This window comes from Coregonus clupeaformis, unplaced genomic scaffold, assembly GCF_020615455.1.
Source record: "Coregonus clupeaformis isolate EN_2021a unplaced genomic scaffold, ASM2061545v1 scaf2324, whole genome shotgun sequence".
NCBI lineage: Eukaryota > Metazoa > Chordata > Actinopteri > Salmoniformes > Salmonidae > Coregonus > Coregonus clupeaformis.
In genome coordinates this window covers 12,541-39,017 of record NW_025535778.1, presented here as the reverse complement: position 1 = coordinate 39,017, position 26,477 = coordinate 12,541, and the positions used below count along the sequence as shown (strand labels likewise).

Genomic DNA, 26,477 nt, shown 5'->3' with positions numbered 1-26,477 from the left:
CCTTACCTTAGCCTTAACTTCGAAATTTGACAACTTCCACATTTTGTCAACTTCCGAATTTGCGTTTGGAGCAATTTCCAAATTGTACGTTTGGACAAATGTGGATAAACGTCAGAATCGGAAGTCAAAATGGTAAAACGGTGCGATCATGTTGAGTTGAGAAGTGTTTTAGCTCCGCCTCGCCTCTGCTGGCTGCGGTATAAAGTCTTGCCGGGTGTGCGTGAAGACAGTGATAATGCCATCCAGGGCGGCGCGCAGGCAGGCAGGGGACCCGACGGTGTGACGTGGCCAGGAGTTTATCTAGAGACTAAGAACCAAACCAGCGATTTGGAACTTTTAAAGAGTTGTTATGAATGAGGTTGGACTGGCGAGGGTGACTTCAAGAGACGTCTTCACAGAAGAAGTTATGCGCACACAGCCAGCTGTTGGAAATATACATTGAGCAATAAGGTAATTTTGAATGTCATGTGAATAGGCTAAAATTCAGTTTATTTTTTGTGAATTTAATACAATTTGATGTATTTTTGACACGTGTATTGGTAGCCTAGCCTACACTTCTATACACACGTTTTTTTTTCTGACCTAAAAATAGGAATTGCTTGCAAAATGTTGTCATTTAGATAGTCCTGAAATGACCAGATATGAATAATATGCCTATCATTTTAGAGAAAAGACTAAACGTAGTGCATCGTGAATTGAGATGAAACTATAATGCCAGTTTACTGAACACTGGTTTCCATTAACATTATTGCAGACTGCAGTGTCAAGTGGCTACTAGGTCTTCGTGAGTTTATCGGTCAAATTTGACAGTGGGTTTATTTTAAATGGGCAGCCGCCTAACGTTTTTTCTTCAACGTCTTTCTGTGCGTTAGGTTGTCACTGTCCCGCCCCGAGACGATGTTTCTTTTTGCGCTCTGCCTGAGCCTCGGGACGTTGGTGTCGTCCGGTGTCAGTTTGGAGTTCCGTTATCACGACACCGTGGAGGTGGAGAGATACCTGCGAGACGTTAACACCACCTTTCAGTTCACACACCTGCACAGTATTGGCAAATCTGTCGAAGGTAAGAAGTCAGACCCCTCATATGTTGTTGTCTTGAAATGTAAGATTGGAAATTGAAATTCATTCTTTGATATGCCTAGATTTTGTCACAGGTGGACATTTTCAAATTTGATAAGAACGTTTGAAAGTGTATGGGGCACTTTGTAGGCAGGGCAAAACCGTTTTGGTGATTTCTGGTATATCATCAAAATAAATCAATAACATAACTTTTTGGGGAATCATTCAGCAGTTTTGACCAGATTAAGTACAGTACCATTGGAAAGTAATGTTGAAAGTTCAATTTATATTCCTAAAATGTAAATTGAAAATAATGCTGTCGCTGCTTCCTGTTGACAAGACCATATTGATAAATAGCCCAATGTCAAAATATAGTTTTAAAGTGTCCAAATCATTAACCAATATGCAGAAACTGTTAGTGCAGTTTATCTTTAGGTTTTCAGTATATCACTATCTACACATGCATGTGCAACAATAGTAATCATGTTACTTGCATATGTTTTGAAATGGGCACCTTTATAAACTGCACATGCAACAAACACCCTATTGTTTTGTCAAGTGTCAATAAATCACTAATTGATTAGGGGGGATATGCACTGCTGAAACTACCACAACTCAAAAACCACATGAAAACGGGATATATTTTTACATCACTGGTTAGAGGACAACCTGCAGAACAGTCTGCTACATTTTGGAATGTTGCATTTTGATACAGAAAAAGAAAGAGAAACGCAACACTGTTTTGTCAATCACTCCTATGGAAGATCAAGTTGAAAACTAACAGCTCAAAAAACACATGAAATCTAGGAGTAATGTGTACATCACTGGTTAGAGGACAATTTGTAGAAGACAGCTAGCTACAAGTGTTGGTATTTGATTCAAGTGGGTCGCCAACGCGGTAAGTGTAACGCAACACTTTTTTTTTGTTAATCACTTCCATCGATATCACGCTGAAATCAATAGAACGGGGGAAAACGTTTGGGGTGTAGCGCTGTTTAAACTAACACTATTCAAAGGCCACATGGAAACTTCAACCTGGTCTCAGAGCATTTCTTATTATTCTGTACGTAAATCCGAGGACGTGTTACATTTAATACGGTATGGTATTAATTTGTGGGTGTCCATCACCCATTTCGTATGATATGTTACGAATTACAATTTGTGTTATATGTTACGAATTTCGCAAAACGTATAATATGTTACGAATATATCCAAAACGTTCAATATGTTACGAATTTGAAAAATGTATGATATGTTACGAATTCTAGCTAGGTGGCCTAACATTAGCTAGGCTAGGGGTTAGGGTTAAGGTTAGGTTAAAGGGTTAGGGTTAAGGTTAGGTTAAAGGGTTAGGGTTACAGGAAGGGTTAGCTAACATGATACACTATATATATATATATATATATATATACAGCAGTATGTGGACTCCCCTTCAAATTAGTGGATTCTATTTCAGCTACACCTGTTGCTGACAGATGTATAAAATCGAGCACACAGCCATGCAATCTCCATAGACCCAACATTGTCAGTAGAATTGGCCTTATTGAAGAGCTCAGTGACTTTCAACTTGGCACCATCATAGGATGCCACCTTTCCAACAAGTCAGTTTGTCAAATGTCTGCCCTGCTAGAGCTGCCCCGGTCAACTCTAAGTGCTGTTATTGTGAAGTGGAAACGTCTAGGAGCAACAACGGCTCAGCCGTGAAGTGGTAGGCCACACAAGCTCACAGAACGGGACCACTGAGTGCTGAAGCGCGTAAAAATGGTCTGTCCTCGGTTGCAACACTCACTACCGAGTTCCAAACTGCCTCTGGAAGCAACGTCAGCACAAGAACTGTTCGTCGGGAGCTTCATGAAATGGTTTCCATGGCCGAGCAGCCACACACAAGCCAAAGATCGCAATGCCAAGCATCGGCTGGAGTGGTGTAACTCTGGAGCAGTGGAAACATGTTATTTCGAGTGATTAATCACGCGTCACCATCTGGCAGTCCGACAGACAAATCTGGGTTTGGTGGATGCCAGGAGAACGCCACCTGCCCCAATGCATAGTGACAACTGTAAAATTTGGTGGAGGAGGAATAATGGTCAGAGGCTGTTTTTCATGGTTCGGGCTAGGCCCCTTAGTTCCAGTGAAGGGAAATCTTAACGCTACAGCATACAATGACATTCTAGACGATTCTGTGCTTCCAACTTTGTGGCAACAGTTTGGGGAAGGCCCTTTCCTGTTTCAGCATGACAATGCCCCTATGCACAAATTGAGGTCCATACAGAAATGGTTTGTTGAGATAGGTGGGGAAGAACTTGACTGGCCTGCACAGAGCCCTGACCTCAACCCCATCGAACACCTTTGGGATGAATTGGAACGCCGACTGCCAGCCAGCGCCTAATCACCCAACATCAGCGCCCGACCTCACTAATGCTCTTGTGGCTGAATGGAAGCAAATAAAAAATAATCATAATAATTTGTCATATGCGCCGAATACTGACTAAATAAACCAAAGTAAAAAATACAAACGTAACATAATAAAATAACAATAACCAGGCTATTTTATACAGGGTGTACCGGTACCGAGTCAGTTCGGGGGTAGAGGTTAGTCCAGGTAATTGAGGTAATATGTACAGTACCAGTCAAATGTTTGGACACACCTACTCCTTCAAGGGTTTTTCTTTATTTTTGTAGAATAATAGTGAAGACATAAAAACTATGAAATAACACATGGAATCATGTAGTAACCAAAAAAAGTGTTAAACAAATCAAAATACACTGCTCAAAAAAATAAAGGGAACACTTAAACAACACAATGTAACTCCAAGTCAATCACACTTCTGTGAAATCAAACTGTCCACTTAGGAAGCAACACTGATTGACAATAAATTTCACATGCTGTTGCGCAAATGTAATAGACAACAGGTGGAAATTATAGGCAATTAGCAAGACACCCCCAATAAAGGACTGGTTTTGCAGGTGGTGACCACAGACCACTTCTCAGTTCCTATGCTTCCTGGCTGATGTTTTGGTCACTTTTGAATGCTGGCGGTGCTTTCACTCTAGTGGTAGCATGAGACGGAGTCTACAACCCACACAAGTGGCTCAGGTAGTGCAGCTCATCCAGGATGGCACATCAATGCGAGCTGTGGCAAGAAGGTTTGCTGTGTCTGTCAGCGTAGTGTCCAGAGCATGGAGGCGCTACCAGGAGACGTGGAGGATGCCGTAGGAGGGCAACAACCCAGCAGCAGGACTGCTACCTCCGCCTTTGTGCAAGGAGGAGCAGGAGGAGCACTGCCAGAGCCCTGCAAAATGACCTCCAGCAGGCCACAAATGTGCATGTGTCTGCTCAAACGGTCGGAAACAGACTCCATGAGGGTGGTATGAGGGCCCGACGTCCACAGGTGGGGGTTGTGCTTACAGCCCAACACCGTGCAGGACGTTTGGCATTTGCCAGAGAACACCAAGATTGGCAAATTCGCCACTGGCGCCCTGTGCTCTTCACAGATGAAAGCAGGTTCACACTGAGCACGTGACAGACGTGACAGAGTCTGGAGACGCCCGTGGAGAACGTTCTGCTGCCTGCAACATCCTCCAGCATGACCGGTTTGGCGGTGGGTCAGTCATGGTGTGGGGTGGCATGTCTTTGGGGGGCCGCACAGCCCTCCATGTGCTCGCCAGAGGTAGCCTGACTGCCATTAGGTACCGAGATGAGATCCTCAGACCCCTTGTGAGACCATATGCTGGTGCGGTTGGCCCTGGGTTCCTCCTAATGCAAGACAATGCTAGACCTCATGTGGCTGGAGTGTGTCAGTTCCTGCAAGAGGAAGGCATTGATGCTATGGACTGGCCCGCCCATTCTCCAGACCTGAATCCAATTGAGCACATCTGGGACATCATGTCTCGCTCCATCCACCAACGCCACGTTGCACCACAGACTGTCCGCCACCTCATCAGGAGCATGCCCAGGCGTTGTAGGGAGGTCATACAGGCACGTGGAGGCCACACACACTACTGAGCCTCATTTTGACTTGTTTTAAGGACATTACATCAAAGTTGGATCAGCCTGTAGTGTGGTTTTCCACTTTAATTTTGAGGGTGACTCCAAATCCAGACCTCCATGGGTTGATAAATGTGATTTCCATTGATAATTTTTGTGTGATTTAGTTGTCAGCACATTCAACTATGTAAAGAAAAAAGTATTTAATAAGATTATTTCATTCATTCAGATCTATGATGTGTTATTTTAGTGTTCCCTTTATTTTTTTGAGCAGTGTATATTTGAGATTCTTCAAATAGCCACCCTTTGCCTTGATGACAGCTTTGCACACTCTTGGGGAATAGTGAGAGATGTATGTAAGTGGTTCATAGGCTGTGATGGAATCAGTCTTCCCCTCTCATAAGAGGACTCTTTGTAAACAGGGTCCCTGCTGCCTGCCAGTGATTGCAGCTGGCAATTTAAAGGCTCATGTGAAGACTAGCCAAAACAGACTGTTAATATATCATCCTGATTACTGCTCCCAGCGTCCCACCAGCCCTACCTAGTCCTCCTACTCCCCAGCCTCTCTCCGGTCCTACCTAGTCCTCCTACTCCCCAGCCTCTCTCCGGTCCTACCTAGTCCTCCTACTCCCCAGCCTCTCTCCGGTCCTACCTAGTCCTCCTACTCCCCAGCCTCTCTCCGGTCCTACCTAGTCCTCCTACTCCCCAGCCTCTCTCCGGTCCTACCTAGTCCTCCTACTCCCCAGCCTCTCTCCGGTCCTACCTAGTCCTCCTACTCCCCAGCCTCTCTCCGGCCCTACCTAGTCCTCCTACTCCCCGGTCTCTCTCCAGTCCTACCTAGTCCTCCTACTCCCCGGCCTCCCTCCGGTCCTACCTAGTCCTCCTACTCCCCGGCCTCCCTCCGGTCCTACCTAGTCCTCCTACTCCCCAGCCTCTCTCCGGCCCTACCTAGTCCTCCTACTCCCCGGTCTCTCTCCGGTCCTACCTAGTCCTCCTACTCCCCAGCCTCCCTCCGGTCCTACCTAGTCCTCCTACTCCCAGCCTCCCTCCGGTCCTACCTAGTCCTCTTACTCCCCAGCCTCCCATGCTCCCTCCGTTCCTACCTAGTCCTCCTACTCCCCAGCCTCCCATGCTCCCTCCGTTCCTACCTAGTCCTCCTACTCCCCAGCCTCCCATGCTCCCTCCGTTCCTACCTAGTCCTCCCACTCCCCAGCCTCCCATGCTCCCTCCGTTCCTACCTAGTCCTCCTATTCCCCAGCGTCCCACCAGCCCTACCTAGTCCTCCTACTCCCCAGCCTCCCTCCGGTCCTACCTAGTCCTCCTACTCCCAACCTCCCTCCGGTCCTACCTAGTCCACTTACTCCCCAGCCTCCCATGCTCCCTCCGTTCCTACCTAGTCCTCCTACTCCCCAGCTTCCCTCCGGTCCTACCTAGTCCTCCTACTCCCAGCCTCCCTCCGGTCCTACCTAGTCCTCCTACTCCCCAGCCTCTCTCCGGTCCTACCTAGTCCTCCTACTCCCCAGCCTCCCTCCGGTCCTACCTAGTCCTCCTACTCCCCAGCCTCCCATGCTCCCTCCGTTCCTACCTAGTCCTCCTACTCCCCAGCCTCCCATGCTCCCTCCGTTCCTACCTAGTCCTCCTATTCCCCAGCGTCCCACCAGCCCTACCTAGTCCTCCTACTCCCCAGCCTCCCTCCGGTCCTACCTAGTCCTCCTACTCCCAGCCTCCCTCCGGTCCTACCTAGTCCTCCTACTCCCCAGCCTCCCATGCTCCCTCCGTTCCTACCTAGTCCTCCTACTCCCCAGCTTCCCTCCGGTCCTACCTAGTCCTCCTACTCCCAGCCTCCCTCCGGTCCTACCTAGTCCTCCTACTCCCCAGCCTCCCTCCGTTCCTACCTAGTCCTCCTACTCCCCAGCTTCCCTCCGGTCCTACCTAGTCCTCCTACTCCCAGCCTCCCTCCGGTCCTACCTAGTCCTCCTACTCCCCAGCCTCTCTCCGGTCCTACCTAGTCCTCCTACTCCCCGGCATCCCTCCGGTCCTACCTAGTCCTCCTACTCCCCAGCCTCTCTCCGGCCCTACCTAGTCCTCCTACTCCCCGGTCTCTCTCCGGTCCTACCTAGTCCTCCTACTCCCCATGCTCCCTCCGGTCCTACCTAGTCCTCCTACTCCCAGCCTCCCTCCGGTCCTACCTAGTCCTCCTACTCCCCAGCCTCCCATGCTCCCTCCGTTCCTACCTAGTATGGGAGTAGGCTCAATGGACCTCTCCTCTGTGTCATACCGCCGGGACAGGGCGTCTGCCTTACCGTTCTGGGACCCTGGGATGTATGTGATCTTAAAAACAAACCGGGTTAGGAACATGTTCCACCTAGCCTGACGAGGGTTTAGTCTCCTAGCTGCCCGGATGTACTCCAGGTTACGGTGGTCAGTCAGAATGAGGAAAGGGTGTTGAGCCCCTCAAGCCAATGCCTCCACACCTTTAGGGCCTGGACTACAGCTAACAGCTCCCTGTCCCCTACATCATAATTACGCTCCGCCGAGCTGAGCTTCTTAGAATAGAACGCACAGGGGCGGAGTTTAGGTGGCGTGCCGGACCGTTGCGACAGGACTGCCCCAATACCGGCCTCGGACGCGTCTACCTCAACTTGGAATGGTAAAGCGGGATCCGGATGCGCCAGCACCGGGCGAAGTGAACAGGTTCTTTAGTTTAACAAATGCCCTGTCCGCCTCAGCTGACCACTGCAACGCACCGGACCCCCTTTAGCAGGGACGTGTTGGGAGCTGCCACCTGTCCAAAGCCCGGGATAAACCTCCGGTAGGAAATTAGCAAAACCCAAAAACTGCTGCACCTCTTTTACAGTGGTTGGAGTTTGCCAATGACGCCACGGCCGACACATCGGTCAACCTCTATCTTCACACCAGACGCGGACAATCGATAACCCAAAAGGAGACGGACTCCTGGAAAAACAAGCATTTCTCTGCCTTGACATACAAGTCATGCTCCAACAGCCTCCTCAACACTTCGGCGCACCAGGGCTACATGCTCGGCTCGTGTAGAAGAGTACACTAGGATGTCGTCGATGTATACTACCACACCCTGCCCATGCATGTCCCGGAAAATCTCGTCAACAAAGGATTGGAAGACTGAAGGAGCATTCATTAACCCGTATGGCATGACGAGATACTCGTAATGACCCGAGGTGGTGCTAAATGCTGTTTTCCATTCATCCCCCCTCCCTAATGCGCACCAGATTATACGCGCTCCTGAGATCTAACCCGTGAAGAACCGCGCTCCGCGTAATGACTCCGTCATAGTCGCAATCAGAGGAAGAGGGTAACTGTACTTAACCGTGATCTGATTGAGACTACGGTAATCAATACACGGGCGCAAACCCCCGTCCTTCTTCTTCCCAATTGAAGAAACTCGAGGAAACCGGGGAAGTGGAGGACCGTATGTATCCCTGTGCCAAGGACTCGGCTATGTAAATCTCCATAGCCGCTGTCTCCTCTTGAGACAGGGGATACACACGGCTCCGCGGAAGTGCCGCTCCTGTTTGGAGATCTATCGCACAATCCCCCTGTCTATGAGGTGGTAGCCGTGTTGCCCTCGTTTTGCTGAACACAAGTGCTAAATCCTCATATTCAGGGGGAATGCGCATTGCGGGCACTTGGTTTCGGACTCTCCACCGAGGTCGCCCCTAAGTAAACACCTAGACATCTCCCTACACACTGGGCAGACCACTCCATAAGAGCCCTCTGTTGCCACGCAATGGTAGGATCATGGGCGCTTAACCAGGGAAGCCCCAGCACCACGGGATACGCAGGAGAGTCGATCAGATAAAACTGAATGATCTCCTCATGACCCCCCTGCGTCGTCATCTTAAGTGGTGCTGTGACTTCTCTGATCAACCCCGACCCCAGCGGCCGGCTGTCTAGGGCATGAACAGGAAAGGGGGGCTTCTACCGGCCGAAGGGAATTCCTAACCTATAACAAAATTCACGATCAACAAAGTTCCCAGCTGCGCCTGAATCTACTAGCGCCTTATGCTGGGAATGAGGTGCCACCTGTGGAAATCTCACAGGTATACACAAGTGACCAACAGAGAGCTCTGGGTAAGTGGGGCGCCTACTCACCTGGAAATGACTCCCCAGTGCGTGACCTGTTGTCCCCTCTCCCAGGGAGACCCTCCCCACACCTAGCCGCAGTGTGTCCTCCACGGCCACAGTTGGTGCAGGGGCGGCCCCCCTCGGGTTCTCTCTCCTCCTCTCCCTAAGCGCCCAGCACCCCCGAGCTCCATGGGAATCGGCTCGAGGTGCTGGAGGGTGGAATGGACGACCCCCACTTCGGGATGTCCGCGGGTAGCCAGCAGGGTGTCGAGACGGATGGAAATGTCCACCAACTGGTCGAAGGATAGGTTGGTGTCCCTGCAGGCCAGCTCACGACAAACGTCCTCTCGTAGGCTACACCGGTAATGGTCGATGAGGGCCCTCTCATTCCACCGCATCCGCCCCGCTAGAGTCCGAACTCCAGGGCGAACTCCTGTGCACTCCTCTTCCCCTGTCGGGAGGTGGAACAGACGCTCCCCCGCCGCCTTCCCCTCAGGTGGATGATCGAACACAGCCCTGAAGCGGCGGGAGAACTCCGCGTAGGTGATGGTGGCGCGTCTATTCCCCTCCATTCGGCGTTGGCCCACTCCAACGCCTTGCCGGATAGACAGGAGATGAGGCGGGACGCTCTCGTATCCCGCAGGGCGCCGGGTGTATGGTGGCCAGGTAGAGTTCCACCTGCAGGAGGAACCCCTGACACCCGGCTGCAGAACCATCATATGCCCTCGGGGCGAGAGCCGAATGCCACTGGGTTCCGGTGCTGGGAGAGGGAGGACTGGCCGATGGTGATGGTAAGGTGTGCGGGCGTGGGCACCTCTCCCGTAACCAATCGGCGCAGAGTGTTGGACACCTCGTTCATGGCGGCCCCAAGTTGCCGGATCATGGTGTCTTGGTCGCTGATCCGATCCTCCAGCGACTTGGGTGCTGCCGCTGCTCCTGCTGACTCCATAGAGGGTGTGTTGTTCTGTCAAAAGCTGAGGTTAATGTGGTGCGGGAGTCAGGCGCAGGACACCGAAGCTTAGTCCAACAAAGTTTACTAGTGCAAACCAAAGCACAATACAATGAACGGCCTCAACAATAAACAGAGGCGAGCGATTACGCAGACTGTGCGTAAACTATAAAACAATAAACAGAGAAAACACGCAGCACTAACGGACAGGCGAATAACAACACACAACCTAACCAACACCAAACAGGCAACTTATAGGACACATAATTAGACACAAACGGACACAGGTGCAACAGACAGACAAAAGCAATCAAACATCGAAACATTCAACGGTGGCAGCTAGTACTCCGGGGACGACGAACGCCGAAGCCTGCCCGAACAAGGAGGAGGAGCAGCCTCGGCAGAATCCGTGACAATATCCCATAACAACGAAGCAAAAACAGGTTTTTAGACATTTTTGCATCATTCCCTCGATCCTAACTAGTCTCCCAGTCCCTGCCTCTGGCTGGGCCACTCAAGGACATCAGAGACTTGTCCCGAAGCCACTCCTGCATTGTCTTGGCTGTGTGTTTAGGGTCGTTGTCCTGTTGGAAGGTGAACCTTCGCCCCCAGTCTGAGGTCCTGAGCACTCTGGAGCAGGTTTTCATCAAGGATCTCTCTGTACTTTGCTCCTTTCATCTTTCCCTCGATCCTGACTAGTCTCCCAGTCCCTGCCGCTGAAAAACATCCCCACAGCATGATGCTTCCACCACCATGCTTCACTGTAGAGATGGTGCCAGGTTTCCTCCAGATGTGACGCTTGGTATTCAGGCCAAAGAGTTCAATCTTGGTTTCATCAGACCAGAGAATTTTGTTTCTCATGGTCAGAGTCCTTTAGGTGCCTTTTGGCAAACTCCAAGCGGGCTGTCATGTGCCTTTTACTGAGGAGTGGCTTCCGTCTGGCCACTCTACCATAAATGTCTGATTGGTAGAGTGCTGCAGAGATGGTTGTCCTTCTGGAAGGTTCTCCCATCTCCACAGAGGAACTCTGGAGCTCTGTCAGAGTGACCATTGGGTTCTTGGTCACCTCCCTGACCAAGGCCCTTCTCCCCTGATTTCTCTTGGTGTTTCCAAACTTCCATTTAAGAATGATGGAGGCCACTGTGTTCTTGAGGACCTTCAATGCTGCAGACATTTTGGTACCCTTCCCCAGATCTGTGCCTTGACACAATCCTGTTTCGGACCTCATGGCTTGGTTTTTGCTCTGACATGCACTGTCAACTGTGGGACCATTTATATAGACAGGTGTGTGTGCCTTTCCAAATCATGTCCAATCAATTGAATGTACAACTTCATTGGAGTCCACCTGTCGTATAAATATTTCAAGGATGATCAATGGAAACAGGATTCACCTGAGCTCAATTGTGAGTCTCATAGCAAAGGGTCTGAATACTTATGTAAATAAGGTGTTACAAAAAGTAATCTATAAACCTGTTTTCGTTTTGTCATTATGGGGTATTGTGTGTAGATTGATGAGGATAATTGTTTACATTAATCAATTTTAGAATAAGGCTGTAGCGTAAAAAAATGTGGAAAAAGGGAAGAGGTCTGAATACTTTCCGAATGCACTGTATCTCCTGATCCATCACTGGAGGTCTGGGAGTGTCCCCCCTCTACCTCTCACTTCCTACCGCTACCTACCTACGTCCCTCTCCCTCCCCCCTGCATCCCACTTCCCAAATTTTAGTTTTTATGGCGCAAAGTTGACGGTCAGATATTTTTGCCGTAGCGATACAGGAGGAATCAGGAGATATTCCTCCCTGTTGGTGTTGTAGATACAGGAGGAATCAGGAGATATTCCTCCCTGTTGGTGTTGTAGATACAGGAGGAATCAGAAGATATTCCTCCCTGTTGGTGTTGTAGATACAGGAGGAATCAGAAGACATTCCTCCCTGTTGGTGTTGTAGATACAGGAGGAATCAGGAGATATTCCTCCCTGTTGGAGTTGTAGATACAGGAGGAATCAGGAGATATTCCTCCATGTTGGTGTTGTAGATACAGGAGGAATCAGAAGATAATCTTCCCTGTTGGTGTTGTAGATACAGGAGGAATCAGGAGATATTCCTCCCTGTTGGTGTTGTAGATACAGGAGGAATCAGAAGATATTCCTCCCTGTTGGAGTTGTAGATACAGGAGGAATCAGGAGATATTCCTCCCTGTTGGTGTTGTAGATACAGGAGGAATCAGAAGATATTCCTCCCTGTTGGTGTTGTAGATACAGGAGGAATCAGGAGATATTCCTCCCTGTTGGAGTTGTAGATACAGGAGGAATCAGGAGATATTCCTCCCTGTTGGTGTTGTAGATACAGGAGGAATCAGAAGATATTCCTCCCTGTTGGTGTTGTAGATACAGGAGGAATCAGAATATATTCCTCCCTGTTGGTGTTGTAGATACAGGAGGAATCAGAAGATATTCATCCCTGTTGGTGTTGTAGATACAGGAGGAATCAGAATATATTCCTCCCTGTTGGTGTTGTAGATACAGGAGGAATCAGGAGATATTCCTCCCTGTTGGTGTTGTAGATACAGGAGGAATCAGGAGATATTCCTCCCTGTTGGTGTTGTAGATACAGGAGGAATCAGGAGATATTCCTCCCTGTTGGTGTTGGAATCAGGAGGCAGCATCAGAGAGACCTGACACTTTCCTCTATTTTGTAACATACAGTATGGGGCCTCGTCCCAAATGGCACCCTATTCCCTACGGGCCCTGGTCAAAAGTAGTGCACTGTATAGGGAACAGGGTACCATTTGGGACGCAGCCTCAGTTGGGCCTCAGACACAACAGTTTGATAGGGATCTTGGCTGGGGTTCAGTACCATGACGCAGGCTGCGGCCGAACAGCGTAGTCTCTCTCTCTCTCTCTCTCTCTCTCTCTCTCTCTCTCTCTCTCTCTCTCTCTCTCTCTCTCTCTCTCTCTCTCTCTCTCTCTCTCTCTCTCTCTCTCTCTCTCTCTCTCTCTCACACAGTCAGTCATGTGGCTCACAGATCACTGCAGCTGCAGCCGGCAGCATGAACACAGAGCGGTCTCTTGTTACTTTAAAACAATGAAGGTGATTTTTTTTTTAAAAGCCACAGTCAACGTGAATTGATTAAATGTAGCTTCTCCTCGGTTTTGACAGCCTAAATGGGGTCACAGCCGTCTTATCTTACCTTTTGTCCTTATTGTAACAAAAAACGTAAGAACCTCCTGCGTGTTTATGTTGTTGTAGGAGTCCCTGGCCAGGATACTGAGGGTACTCTAGGCGCAGTACATCTTACAGAGTGTGGCTTTAAAGAGAGAACCCCCCCAGTGGTGACGACGTCCTCCTCTGCAACCCCTCTCAGATGTCGGACGAAAAAACCCAGAAGTCTTTTTCCACGACAACAGATCACATTGTCGTGACTACTGTTCCATTTTTTTTTTACAAGATGTACATTATTTAGCAGGGCTCACAGAGACCGTGTGAGAGGGATGTTTATTCAGCTAGCATTGTCCTGCAAGGCCGGATGTTTATTTATTTATTTATTTCACCTTTATTTAACCAGGTAAGCCAGTTGAGAACAAGTTCTCATTTACAACTGCGACCTGGCCAAGATAAAGCAAAGCAGTGCGATAAAAAACAACAACACAGAGTTACATATGGGGTAAAAAAAAATAATAATAATAAAAAAAGTCAAAAAAATACTACAGAAAATATATATACAGTGTGTGCAAATGTAGCAAGTTATGGAGGTAAGGCAATAAATAGGCCATAGTGCAAAATAATTACAATTAGTATTAACACTGGAATGATAGATGTGCAAGAGATGATGTGCAAATAGAGATACTGGGGTGCAAATTAGCAAAATAAATAACAATATGGGGATGAGGTAGTTGGGTGGGCTAATTTCAGATGGGCTGTGTACAGGTGCAGTGATCGGTAAGGTGCTCTGACAACTGATGCTTAAAGTTAGTGAGGGAGATAAGAGTCTCCAGCTTCAGAGATTTTTGCAATTCGATCCAGTCATTGGCAGCAGAGAACTGGAAGGAATGGCGGCCAAAGGAGGTGTTGGCTTTGGGGATGACCAGTGAGATATACCTGCTGGAGCGCAGACTACGGGTGGGTGTTGCTATGGTGACCAGTGAGCTAAGATAAGGCGGGAATTTGCCTAGCAGTGATTTATAGATGGCCTGGAGCCAGTGGGTTTGACGACGAACATGTAGTGAGGACCAGCCAACAAGAGCGTACAGGTCACAGTGGTGGGTAGTGTATGGGGCTTTGGAGACAAAACGGATGGCACTGTGATAGACTACATCCAATTTGCTGAGTAGAGTGTTGGAGGCTATTTTGTAAATTACATCGCCAAAGTCAAGGATCGGTAGGATAGTCAGTTTTACGAGGGCATGTTTGGCAGCATGAGTGAAGGAGGCTTTGTTTGCAAAATAGGAAGCCGATTCTAGATTTAACTTTGGATTGGAGATTCTTAATGTGAGTCTGGAAGGAGAGTTTACAGTCTAACCAGACACCTAGGTATTTGTAGTTGTCCACATACTCTAGGTCAGACCCGTCAAGAGTAGTGATTCTAGTCGGGTGGGGCGGGTGCCAGCAGCGTTCGATTGAAGAGCATGCATTTAGTTTTACTAGTGTTTAAGAGCAGTTGGAGGCTACTGAAGGAGTGTTGTATGGCATTGAAGCTCGTTTGGAGGTTTGTTAACACAGTGTCCAATGAAGGGCCAGATGTATACAAAATGGTGTCGTCTCGTGAGGTGGATCTGAGAGTCACCAGCAGCAAGAGTGACATCATTGATATACACAGAGAAAAAAGTTGGCCCAAGAATTGAACCCTGTGGCACCCCCATAGAGACTGCAATAGGTCCAGACAACAGGCCCTCCGATTTGACACATTGAACTCTATCTGAGAAGTAGTTGGTGAACCAGGCGACGCAGTCATTTGAGAAACCAAGGATATTTAGTCTGCCAATAAGAATGCGGTGGTTGACAGAGTCGAAAGCCTTGGCCAGGTTGATGAAGACGGCTGCACAGTACTGTCTATTATCGATTGCGGTTATAATATCGTTTTAGGACCTTGAGCGTGGCTGAAGTGCACCCCCATGACCAGCTCGGAAACCGGATTGCATAGCGGAGAAGGTACGGTGGGATTCGAAATGGTCGGTGATCTGTTTAGTTAACTTGGCTTTCAAATACTTTGAAAGGCAGGGCAGGATGGATATAGGTCTGTAACAGTTTGGATCTAGAGTGTCACCCCCTTTGAAGAGGGGGATGACCGCGGCAGCTTTCCAATCTCTGGGGATCTCAGACGTTACGAAAGAGAGGTTGAACAGGCTAGTAATAGGGGTTGCGACAATTTCGGCGGCTAGTTTTAGAAAGTGTGATGTCACGAGAGGCTGTGTCCTGGAGGGACGTTACATCCCCCTGAGGTGGCTGCAAACCCAGACAGCTATGGCTCCATCTGCTGGTATGGTCGGGAACTCCACCCCTCTATGGCCAATCTTCCCACGCAGCTGAAACAAATGAGGAGCTGATGAGCTGAAGGTTTGGGAAGGGAAGAGACACAGTCTCCAACCTGGGCTCTCTGGAGGACAAGAGTGCTGCACGTCCACTTCCATGAGGAATATAAGGATTTGGAGATACTTACCTTTGGGAAATACTCACCTTTGGATATATGCACCTGTGGAAATACGTGAGAGACATTTGGAAGGACTTTTTTGCTGGGTTGGCCACTAGCTGCAACGTGGACTACAGTAAGGCTGGGGAAAAGTTATCTGAGCGTAGTGAGAGTTATGACTTTGGATGTGGAAGAGACATCCCTGAACGGTTAACCCTTAAAGAGCCACAAGAGAACAGAATTTTGTTATATTTCGTTAATTTCCCAAGACCTATAATAAAATCCTTGTTTTTGTTTGAACCTTGTCTCCTTGCACTACTTGAGCAATCCGCTGAAAGCTGTGTAGCCTCTCGTGACGTCACAGATGGTGGAGAATACGGGCACGCTCAAGCGTTAATAGTGCATGTCAGAGGAGGATACCGAAGGTTTGATCACCCAGTTTTTCCAAGTTGGCCGTAGGCTCCCCGCCGACTGAAATGGAGGACATATTGAAAGCCCTTGTTGCTGGCCAGCAAGCCCAGATGCAAGCAAACGTGGCTCTCTTGGAGGAGCAAAAGAAAGCCAACCTTCTGAAGGCAGAGGAATTGCAGTTGCAGAGACAGAGGGTGGTCCAAAATACCCGCCCAATAAAGGCAAGTGACTTTATATCTAAGATGGGAGCTACCGATGACATTGAGGCATACCTGCATGCATTTGAGGCCACGGCCACTAGGAAGCCTGGCCCAAGCAACAGTGGGTTGGTCTGTTAGCCCCCCTTTCTAACCGGGGAATCGCTGAATGCTGTCCGGGACCTGGGCCCTGACCAGGTTACTGACTATGATGCCCTGAAGTCTGAGATCCTCAGCAGATATGGACTCACAAAGTTTGGTATGGCCCAGCGCTTTCACAGCTGGACCTTCCAACCAGACCAACCTCCTCGGGCGCAGATGCATGAACTTGTCCGAATCGCAAGGAAATGGCTGGATCCGCAGAGGAATACAGCAGCGGCGGTGGTGGAGGCCGTTGTGGTGGATCGTTACCTACGCGCCCTGCCTTATGAGGCAAAACGGTTCATCAGTCAACAGGCCTTGACCACGGCTGATCTGACCGTGGAAGCTGTGGAAAAGTACCAGGCCACAGCGGAGATGCTGAATGCTTCCCCGAAAAAGACCCCAGGAGGGCGGCCCCACCACAAATGGGAAGAACCCGTCCAAAGGACCCCAAGGTCTCGAACCCAGCCACGTCAGGACTTATCCCGGCTCCAGGGGGAGCCAGAAACCAGGCGGGTCCAAGAAGAGTACACCAGGAGGGGGAAACTCGACAGTGTTACCGTGTGGGGAGATGGGACATATCTCCTGGCAGTGTGGAAACCAGCCGATGAACCTATGCCCACTGCGGAGTCCTCCAGCTCAGCACCCACACACCGTTTTGCCTCGCTCTTGGGAGTCGTAGATGGCGGCCCAGATCGACCCCCACCTGCCCGGTAACTGTGAATCACCATGATGTGGAGGCCTTACTGGATTCTGGTAGCCGGGCCACCCTGGTGCGTAAGGATTTGGTGGGCCCAACGTGTCTGACCCCGGGGAAAGTCCTCCCAGTTTCCTGTGTCCATGGGGACACCAGAGAATACCCCATTACTGAACTTACAATGACCAGCACACGGGGAACCATACACACGACGGCGGGGTGGTTGATTCCCTCCCGTCCCTGTCCAATTGGGCCGAGACTGCCCAGCCTTTTACCCACTCTGGAGAGAGTCTCAGGAGAGGATAACCCGAGTACCTCGGAAACGGAGAGGCAAGACTCATCCTGGGAAGGCTCCGGTGCAATCCTCCGAGTTACTCACTCCCGCCCGGGCTCTGATAGGGATGGCAGGTGCCCAGACCGACACAGAGACGGAGCTACAGAATCTGGACAAAGAACTGTCTGGTCTGAAGGGGACCGCTGAGAGGTATCGTTTGTTAAAGCAACAGTTAGACATGAAGACAGAAGAGTTAGATATCCTCCAGGCTAAACTCCAACAGAGCTCCTTCCCTAAGCAACAGGAGGAGCTGGAGAGGCTGCGCGGGACCATCGAGGGAGTGTGAGGAGACCCTGCGCAGTAGTAAGGAGGTCCAGAAGAAGGCAGAGGAGAAGTACAAGGTGTTGGAGAACAAGATGAAGAATGCGGAGGCAGAGAGAGAGAAAGAACTGAAAGCTGCTCAACAGAAGCTAAACTCTGCTAAAACCAAGGCTGATGCGTTCAGTAAGAAACTCAAGGAGAGACAACAGGAGGCTGAGTCCCTGGTCCTAGAGTTGGAGGAGTTGAAGAGAGAGCAGTCTGGCAAGCACCACGGCAATGCGGACGCCCTCTCCCGGCGTGATGCCTTCTTCGCTGCCTTTACCCCGACGAGGACGTCGGTCCCGAGGAGGGGATGTGTGATGTCACGAGAGGCTGTGTCCTGGAGGACGTTACATCCCCTGAGGTGGCTGCAAACCCAGACAGCTATGGCTCCATCTGCTGGTATGGTCGGGAACTCCACCCCTCTATGGCCAATCTTCCCACGCAGCTGAAACAAATGAGGAGCTGATGAGCTGAAGGTTTGGGAAGGAAGAGACACAGTCTCCAACCTGGGCTCTCTGGAGGACAAGAGTGCTGCACGTCCACTTCCATGAGGAATATAAGGATTTGGAGATACTTACCTTTGGGAAATACTCACCTTTGGATATATGCACCTGTGGAAATACGTGAGAGACATTTGGAAGGACTTTTTTGCTGGGTTGGCCACTAGCTGCAACGTGGACTACAGTAAGGCTGGGGAAAAGTTATCTGAGCGAGTGAGAGTTATGACTTTGGATGTGGAAGAGACATCCCTGAACGGTTAACCCTTAAAGAGCCACAAGAGAACAGAATTTTGTTATATTTTCGTTAATTTCCCAAGACCTATAATAAAATCCTTGTTTTGTTTGAACCTTGTCTCCTTGCACTACTTGAGCAATCCCGCTGAAAGCTGTGTAGCCTCTCGTGACGTCACAAAAGAAAGAGATATTTATTCAGCTAGCATTGTCCTGCAAGGACGGATGGTTCCAGAGTGTGAGAGATGGTTCCAGGGTGTGAGAGATATTTATTCAGCTAGCATTGTCCTGCAAGGCGGTTGGTTCCAGGGTGTGAGATATATTTATTCAGCTAGCATTGTCCTGCAAGGCCGGATGGTTCCAGAGTGTGAGAGAGAAAATAAATTAGACAACCTAAGATTATGATTATCCTACCAACGGGACATTATAAACTGTAACATCTTGTGTTTCACCGAGTCGTGGCTGAACGTCGACATGGATAACATACAGCTGGCGGGATATACGCTACATCGGCAGGATAGAACGGCTGACTCCAGTAAGACAAGGGGTGGCGGTCTGTGTATATTTGTAAACAACAGCTGGTAGATAAAATCTAATACTAAGGAAGTCTCGAGGTTTTGCTCGCCTGAGGTAGGGTGTGAGAGAGAGATGTTTATTCAGCTAGCATTGACCTGCGAGGCGGATGGTTCCAGGGTGTGAAAAGAAAAGGACTGTGTGTATGTGTTCTCTCATCATCTCTGATTTGAAAGTGAAATCAGATCTAGTCAGGTCCTTGCTGCTTGTCTGTCTGTCTGCCTGTCTGTCTGTCTGTCTGTCTGCCTGTCTGCCTGTCTGCCTGTCTGCCTGTCTGTCTGCCTGTCTGTCTGTCTGTCTGTCTGTCTGTCTGTCTGCCTGCCTGCCTGCCTGCCTGCCTGCCTGCCTGCCTGCCTGCCTGCCTGCCTCAATTGGAGAGAGAATAGGGAAGGAGGGATGTACAGTGCTTCACTGCTATAGACTAAACTAGAACAATCACTGTTGGGACATACAGTGTTTCACCGCTATAGACTAAACTAGAACGATCACTGTTGGGAATGATTGATGTGACACATGGGAGATGATGGAGGTGGAATCAGAGGCAGTAGAGGGAAACAGGTGGTGCAGACCACCCCTGGATTTACACTTCACTGTATCACTATGTCTCTGCTCTGTGATTCACCGTGTTGTTGTCTTGTGTTGGGAGATTGAAACATCTCCTTGTCACCCTCCCTGGGTTGCCTTGCCAGTTGGTGGCATTTCTGTGGAGGCTCTGTCTGTCTGTGTGCTTTGCTTTGCTTTGCTTTGCTTTGCTTTGCATGAAGCTGGCATTGAGGCACCCGCCTCCTCTTCCAGGTCTCTCTACTCTCTCTCTCTCTCTCTCTCTCTCTCTCTCTCTCTCTCTCTCTCTCTCTCTCTCTCTCTCTCTCTCTCTCTCTCTCTCTCTCTCTCGTGTTTCAGTCTGATGAGATTCAGATGCAAATTGAGACTCTCAACACAATGTCTCAACCTCTGGAGCAGGAACTGGGTCTGTGTAACAAATGGCACCCCTATTCCCTACATAGTGCACTACTTTTTACCAGGGCCCATAGGACTCTGGTTAAATGTAGTGCTCTATGTAGGGAATAGGGGGGCCATTTGGGACGTAGCCTAGGTTATTACCGTAGGAGGCAGCAGCAGCAAGTCAACTAACTCTGTCCCTGTTCCCTTTTGTTCCTGGGAAGACAGACTAGACCAGACGTCTGACTATAGAACCCGTTGACGGCCATCTGTCTGTGCTCAGCCACTCACTTCAGTTGATTAGAACCTGGGATGAACTTTTTTTAGATCGGAGCCGTACGGATCCTTGAGGCCTTAATGCTCAGCCACTCACTTCAGTTGATTAGAACCTGGGATGAACTTTTTTAGATCGGGCTACGGATCCTTGAGGCCTTTAATGGTTTAAAGTAAAGCAGGTGAGGAGAGGACAGAGAAGTCCTACAACACTGTGAAGATGACTCCCAAAAATAGCACCCTATTTTCCTGCCCTATATAGTGCTCTACTACTTTTTGACCAGATCCCTATGAGGAATAGAGTGACGTTTGGGATGCAGGCTAAGACAATACCCTCCAATGTAAAGCTTCTTCAGCCAGCCATTTGAATACAGTCACCCTTTGCTGGTATCCTAGAGTGTGAATGGTACAGATGTAGGGTCTTAATTTGAGCCAGTTTGCTACAGCAGGACAATAATCCTGCGGCAACAGGAAATGTGGATTATAATTAATGGACATTTTTCTAGGGGTTGATTAAAAAAAATTCATTAGGGCAAATCAAGTCTGAAACTTCAAAGTGGAAATTCCGAACTGTAGAAGCCTTTTTAAAACTCAAATACACTACAAGTTTGCATTTCCTGTATTGCAGGAAAAGTGTCAGCAACAAGAGTGATCAAATTAAGATCCTACATCTGTAGTGTGTGTCTTGCCCCTGTGGAGAGGTATTTAAGCCGTACCGTTAAGCACTAGGCAGTATATTTAAGTAGTGTGTTTAGGCAGTATATTTAAGTAGTGTGTTTAGGCAGTATATTTAAGGGAGTGTGTTTAGGCAGTATATTTAAGTAGTGTGTTTTAGGCAGTATATTTAAGTAGTGTGTTTTAGGCAGTATATTTAAGTAGTGTGTTTTAGGCAGTATATTTAAGTAGTGTGTTTTAGGCAGTATATTTAAGTAGTGTGTTTTAGGCAGTATCTAAGTAATATGTCCAGGCAGTATCTACAGTTGAAGTCGGAAGTTTACATACACCTTAGCCAAATACATTTAAACTCAGTTTTTCACAATTCCTGACATTTAATCCTAGTAAATATTCCCTGTCTTAGGTCAGTTAGGATCACCACTTTATTTTAAGAATGTGAAATGTCCGAATAATAGAAGAGAGAATGATTTATTTCAGCTTTTATTTATTTCATCACATTCCCAGTGGGTCAGAAGTTTACATACGCTCAATTAGTATTTGGTAGCGTTGCCTTGAAATTATTTAACTTGGATCAAACGTTTCGGGTAGCCTTCCACAAGCTTCCCACAATAAGTTGGGTGAGTTTTGGCCCATTCCTCCTGACAGAGATGGTGTAACTGAGTCAGGTTTGTAGGCCTCCTTGCTCGCACACGCTTTTTCAGTTCTGCCCACAAATGTTCTATAGGATTGAGGTCAGGGCTTTGTGATGGCCACTCCAATACCTTGACTTTGTTGTCCTTAAGCCATTTTGCCACAACTTTGGAAGTATGCTTGGGGTCATTGTCCATTTGGAAGACCCATTTGCAACCAAGCTTTAACTTCCTGACTGATGTCTTGAGATGTTGTTTCAATATATCCACATATTTTTCCTTCCTCATGATGCCATCTATTTTGTGAAGTGCACCAGTCCCTCCTGCAGCAAAGCACCCCCACAGCATGATGCTGCCAACCCTGTGCTTCACGGTTGGGATGGTGTTCTTCGGCTTGCAAGCAGCCCCCTTTTTCCTCCAAACATAACAATGGTCATTATGGCCAAATAGTTATATTTTTGTTTCATCAAACCAGAGCACATTTCTCCAAAAAGTACGATCTTTGTCCCCATGTGCAGTTGCAAACCGTAGTCTGGCTTTTTTATGGCGGTTTTGGAGCAGTGGCTTCTTCCTTGCTGAGCAGCCTTTCAGGTTATGTCGATATAGGACTCATTTTACTGTGGATATAGATACTTTTGTACCTGTTTCCTCCAGCATCTTCACAAGGTCCTTTGCTGTTGTTCTGGGATTGATTTGCACTTTTTGCACCAAAGTACGTTCATCTCTAGGAGACAGAACGCGTCTCCTTCCTGAGCGGTATGACGGCTGCGTGGTCCCATGGTGTTTATACTTGCATAGTATTGTTTGTACAGATGAACGTGGGATCTTCAGGCGTTTGGAAATTGCTCCCAAGGATGAACCAGACTTGTGGAGGTCTACAAAAAAAATGTCTGAGGTCTTGGCTGATTTCTTTTGATTTTCCCATGATGTCAAGCAAAGAGGCACTGAGTTTGAAGGTAGGCCTTGAAATACATCCACAGGTACACCTCCAATTGACTCAAATGATGTCAATTAGCCTATCAGAAGCTTCTAAAGCCATGACATCATTTTCTGGAATTTCCCAAGCTGTTTAAAGGCACAGTCAACTTAGTGTATGTAAACTTCTGACCCACTAGAATTGTGATACAGTGAATTATAAGTGAAATAATCTGTCTGTAAACAAAGTAGATGTCCTAATCGACTTGCCAAAACTATAGTTTGTTAACAAGAAATTTGTGGAGTGGTTGAAAAACGAGTTTTAATGACTCCAACCTAAGTGCATGTAAACTTCCGACTTCAACTGTAAGTAGTATGTCTTGGCAATATCTTTTAAGTAGTGTGTTTATCTAAGTACATTTTAAAGTGGAACTGACAGCGTTTTAACTACTTTACAGATACCAAACAGACAATCATAATATCAGTAAAATATCAAATTCCCACTTTTATACTACAAAACCAACTTTATAAGCAGTAAAAAAATATATATAATGTTATTTTACTCCAAATTCCATGACGTACAGTAAGGCATTGCTGGCAGAATAGATGGATGCAGTTCAATGCATGACTAATATAATAAACCAATACATTTCTTGGTAGTCCAAAACATATTGCTATCAGGTTGTAAATCCCAGCTGGCCTGGTACGTTGTTTGCTGCCTCCATTCGGGACGCACTGTTTCAGTTTTAATGACCCAATATTTTTGATACAAACGGACGAACGTAACTAACGACTGTTATCCAGTTAGCATATCTCTTGCGTTCGCAAATTCACTCTGGCCATCTACTCCGAGTTTCGAGCACTCGTCTGAGTGTGCCGAGAGCGCAGAATAACTGATGAATTTATGAATTTGCAACACCCTCTGAGTATGGCCGGTGTCAGTAAACGACGGCAAAAAAAAAGTAATCAAATTGTTGCCAGCAGCACAGTTACAGTCACCAACGCTCTGGATAACATGAAAACTGCCTAACCAGCTCTGCTAGTGCGAGTAAAATGGTTAGATTGAGGTGTTCTCTCATTTGTGTCTGGAATTAGCTAGTTAGCAAGCTAGCCAACTTTAGCCTGTTAGCTTGGGTGCTTGACTGCCGTTGTGAAACATCCCGGATCAACCCTACTCCTCGGGCCAGAGCGACCCCAGTGTCAATTTAGTTTAGTATGCGCTGGGAGAGCGGAACGCTCTGAATTCTGAACGACCCAGGCGCACTCGACACACACTGAAGGCAATTTACGAACGCACCCTTAGTTTGTCAATCAAATGGGCGGGCTGGCAAGTTCCCATTCAGTTGTCAAAACGTGGGTTGGGACAAACATGCATTGTCAGGCAAGCTGCAGGAGGCGAGCGGGCTACTATTCCCCCATCGTTCATCAGTGCAATTTCGACGACCAACTAGCTGAGAATTTGAGAGGGTTTGTGTTTTATCTTTCCTCGTTAGATTTTAGCTCAACTTGCTTTGGCATTAGTTATTAATCTTGTTGTTGTGCGTAGCTGAGGGAGAAAGCCTACCTTTTCATGGTTGTTTGCTCAACAGGACTGTAAAGTTCCCAAAATGTAAGAGGACTCCCGTGGTGTTTTACATATTTGCATAAATCCATTCAGGTGTATTTTTTTTGGCGAATGCTTTCTAATTATTTAAAGTCGCTGTTGCAACGGTCTGTAAACACACACAGTCCAGTTCAAAGTGAATGATGGCAGGCCTGTGTGGAAAATGGCTTGTTTGCATAAAGGCCTACTGTAGCTCTGATTGGCTATGGCGCAACAGTCTGTGTAGACTCTGGTCCTGGACGAGACAGATGTTTTATTTACTGCAGTGTCTATAAATTGTCCAAAACGCACGGCCTCTCTCCCTCTATATTAATATAGAATCTTCACCAATACCTTACTATACGTCATTCCCAAACATTCTATGAATGAATGAAACGTGAAAATGTCAGAAAATGTAAAAAAAAAAAAGGGTAATTAAATTGTTGCCAGCAGCACAGTTACAGTCAACAACGCTCTGGATGTCATTCTTCCTCGGAGTGTATATACGAACAGATTTTTTTATACGATTTCATGTTGCTAAAATGCTGTCAGTTCCACCTTAAGTAGCTTGTATAGCAGGACCGTATATTTAGGCCTTCCTGTCTATCTGCCCGGCTCCCTGCCTGCAGTAAATCTCTGGCAGATTGTGAGGTCATCATGTTCCGTGGCCTGTCGCCCGTCTTGGGCCGGCCCGTTAATTTAACCTCCCTCCTAATCTCCTGGTGACCCGTGCCGCTCGAGGTGAGAGGCTCTTGGCTAATTACTGTTTAATCTAGTACACCACCTGCCTCGTCCCGCTCCTCCGCTGACCCCCCCTCCCCTCTCTGATCATTCCTCTACAGCCCCTCCTCTACTTGCCCCGCTACACTCTTGCCCCTCCCTGGCCTGCTCCCCTGCTGCCCCTCCTACCTTACCCCTCCATCCCTCCCATACCTCTTTGTCATGTAGACAATTTGAGTTTTTTTTTTTTGTCTTTAAGCCCCTGGACAGACACAGCTGTGCTGAGATGACAGGCTTCTATGTACAACACTTCAGAAATAATTGGTCAGAAGTTTAAGTGGTCGGTGGGGGGTGGGTGGGTGGGTGTGCTTGCGTGCAAGTGTGTGATTGTGTGGAGCAATTGGTTCTATATAGACTTGTCTTAGAGTCATAAGACAGTAAACAAACCCACTAGTTGTTGTGATGAAAGGGAACAGAGTTCCTATCCTGTAGTCTGCTACACTAGTTGTTGTGATGAAAGGGAACAGAGATCCTATCCTGCGGCCAGAACCAGCTAGTCATGAGGATTACTCACTGCTGCCTGACATACTGGCCGCGGAGCAGGTTCAGACTTGCTGTGTGGTAGAGCTCTGACAATACTGGAACACAGGAAGTCTCTCTCATACAGGACAGGGGGTGCATTCCAGTCTCTACTACCTCCCTGAAGTGTACACTCGTTCATTACTTCCCCACAAATGTAAAAGCATTGGATTGGTCGAGCTGGGCTAGAGGGAGTTTTTCATTCTCTTTCCAATCAGTGAAGGGAAGTGAACAAGTGAACACTTGAACACTAGGAGAGGTTATTGGGACGCACCCGGGGAGGAGAGGAGGCTGGGAAGAGAGGGGGAGAGGAGGAAATGAGAGGAGAGGGGGCTGGGAGGAGAGGAGAGGAGAGAGGGGGCTGGGAGGAGAGGAGAGGAGAGGAGAGGGGGCTGGGAGAGGAGGAGAGGGAGGAGGAGGAAAGGAGAGAATGGGAGAGGAGCAGGGGCTGGGAGGAGGAAAGGAGAGGGGGCTGGGAGGAGAAGAGAGGGGGCTGGGAGGAGAGGAGGAAGAGAGGAGGAAGAGAGGAGAGGGGGCAGGGAGCTGACGTTGGGTTGCCAGGTGCCAGTCCAAGCAATCTAAACACTATTTGAATAATGTTCTGTTCTGCTCTAGGGGCTGGTGGAAAGAACAGACAGGCAGGCAGGCAGGCTGGCATACTAACACACTGTGCCGCACAAGGTTTAATTTGATTTGTAAATATCTCGGAGATACCTTTGTATAACGTTGGTGTTGTTTGTTGGCAGGGAGAGACCTCTGGGTGCTCATTCTGGGAAAGAATCCGGCTGAGCACCAGATGGGAATTCCGGAATTCAAATATGTTGGGAATATGCATGGAAATGAGGTAAGCTCATCATGGAAACACACACACACACACACACACACACACACACACACACACTCAAACGAACACACACTCAAACGAACACACACACACACACAATCAAACAAACACAAAATATTTGGCGTAGTAGCATTAAGTCATTTTACAAATGTGTTTCTAGTCAGCTGTCCAAGCCAGGTCCAAGCCATCTTCACCATTCCTGTTCACTAAAGCCC

At 48.1% G+C, this 26,477-nt stretch overlaps 1 long non-coding RNA gene across 1 annotated transcript; it reads left to right on the top strand.

The window, feature by feature from the left end:
- Positions 1–257: 257 nt before the first annotated feature.
- On the top strand, positions 258–26,258 carry LOC123488451. Its single transcript, XR_006660088.1, has 3 exons — positions 258–450; positions 873–1,060; positions 26,165–26,258. It is a non-coding gene; the product is annotated as an uncharacterized LOC123488451 (long non-coding RNA).
- Positions 26,259–26,477: the final 219 nt, after the last annotated feature.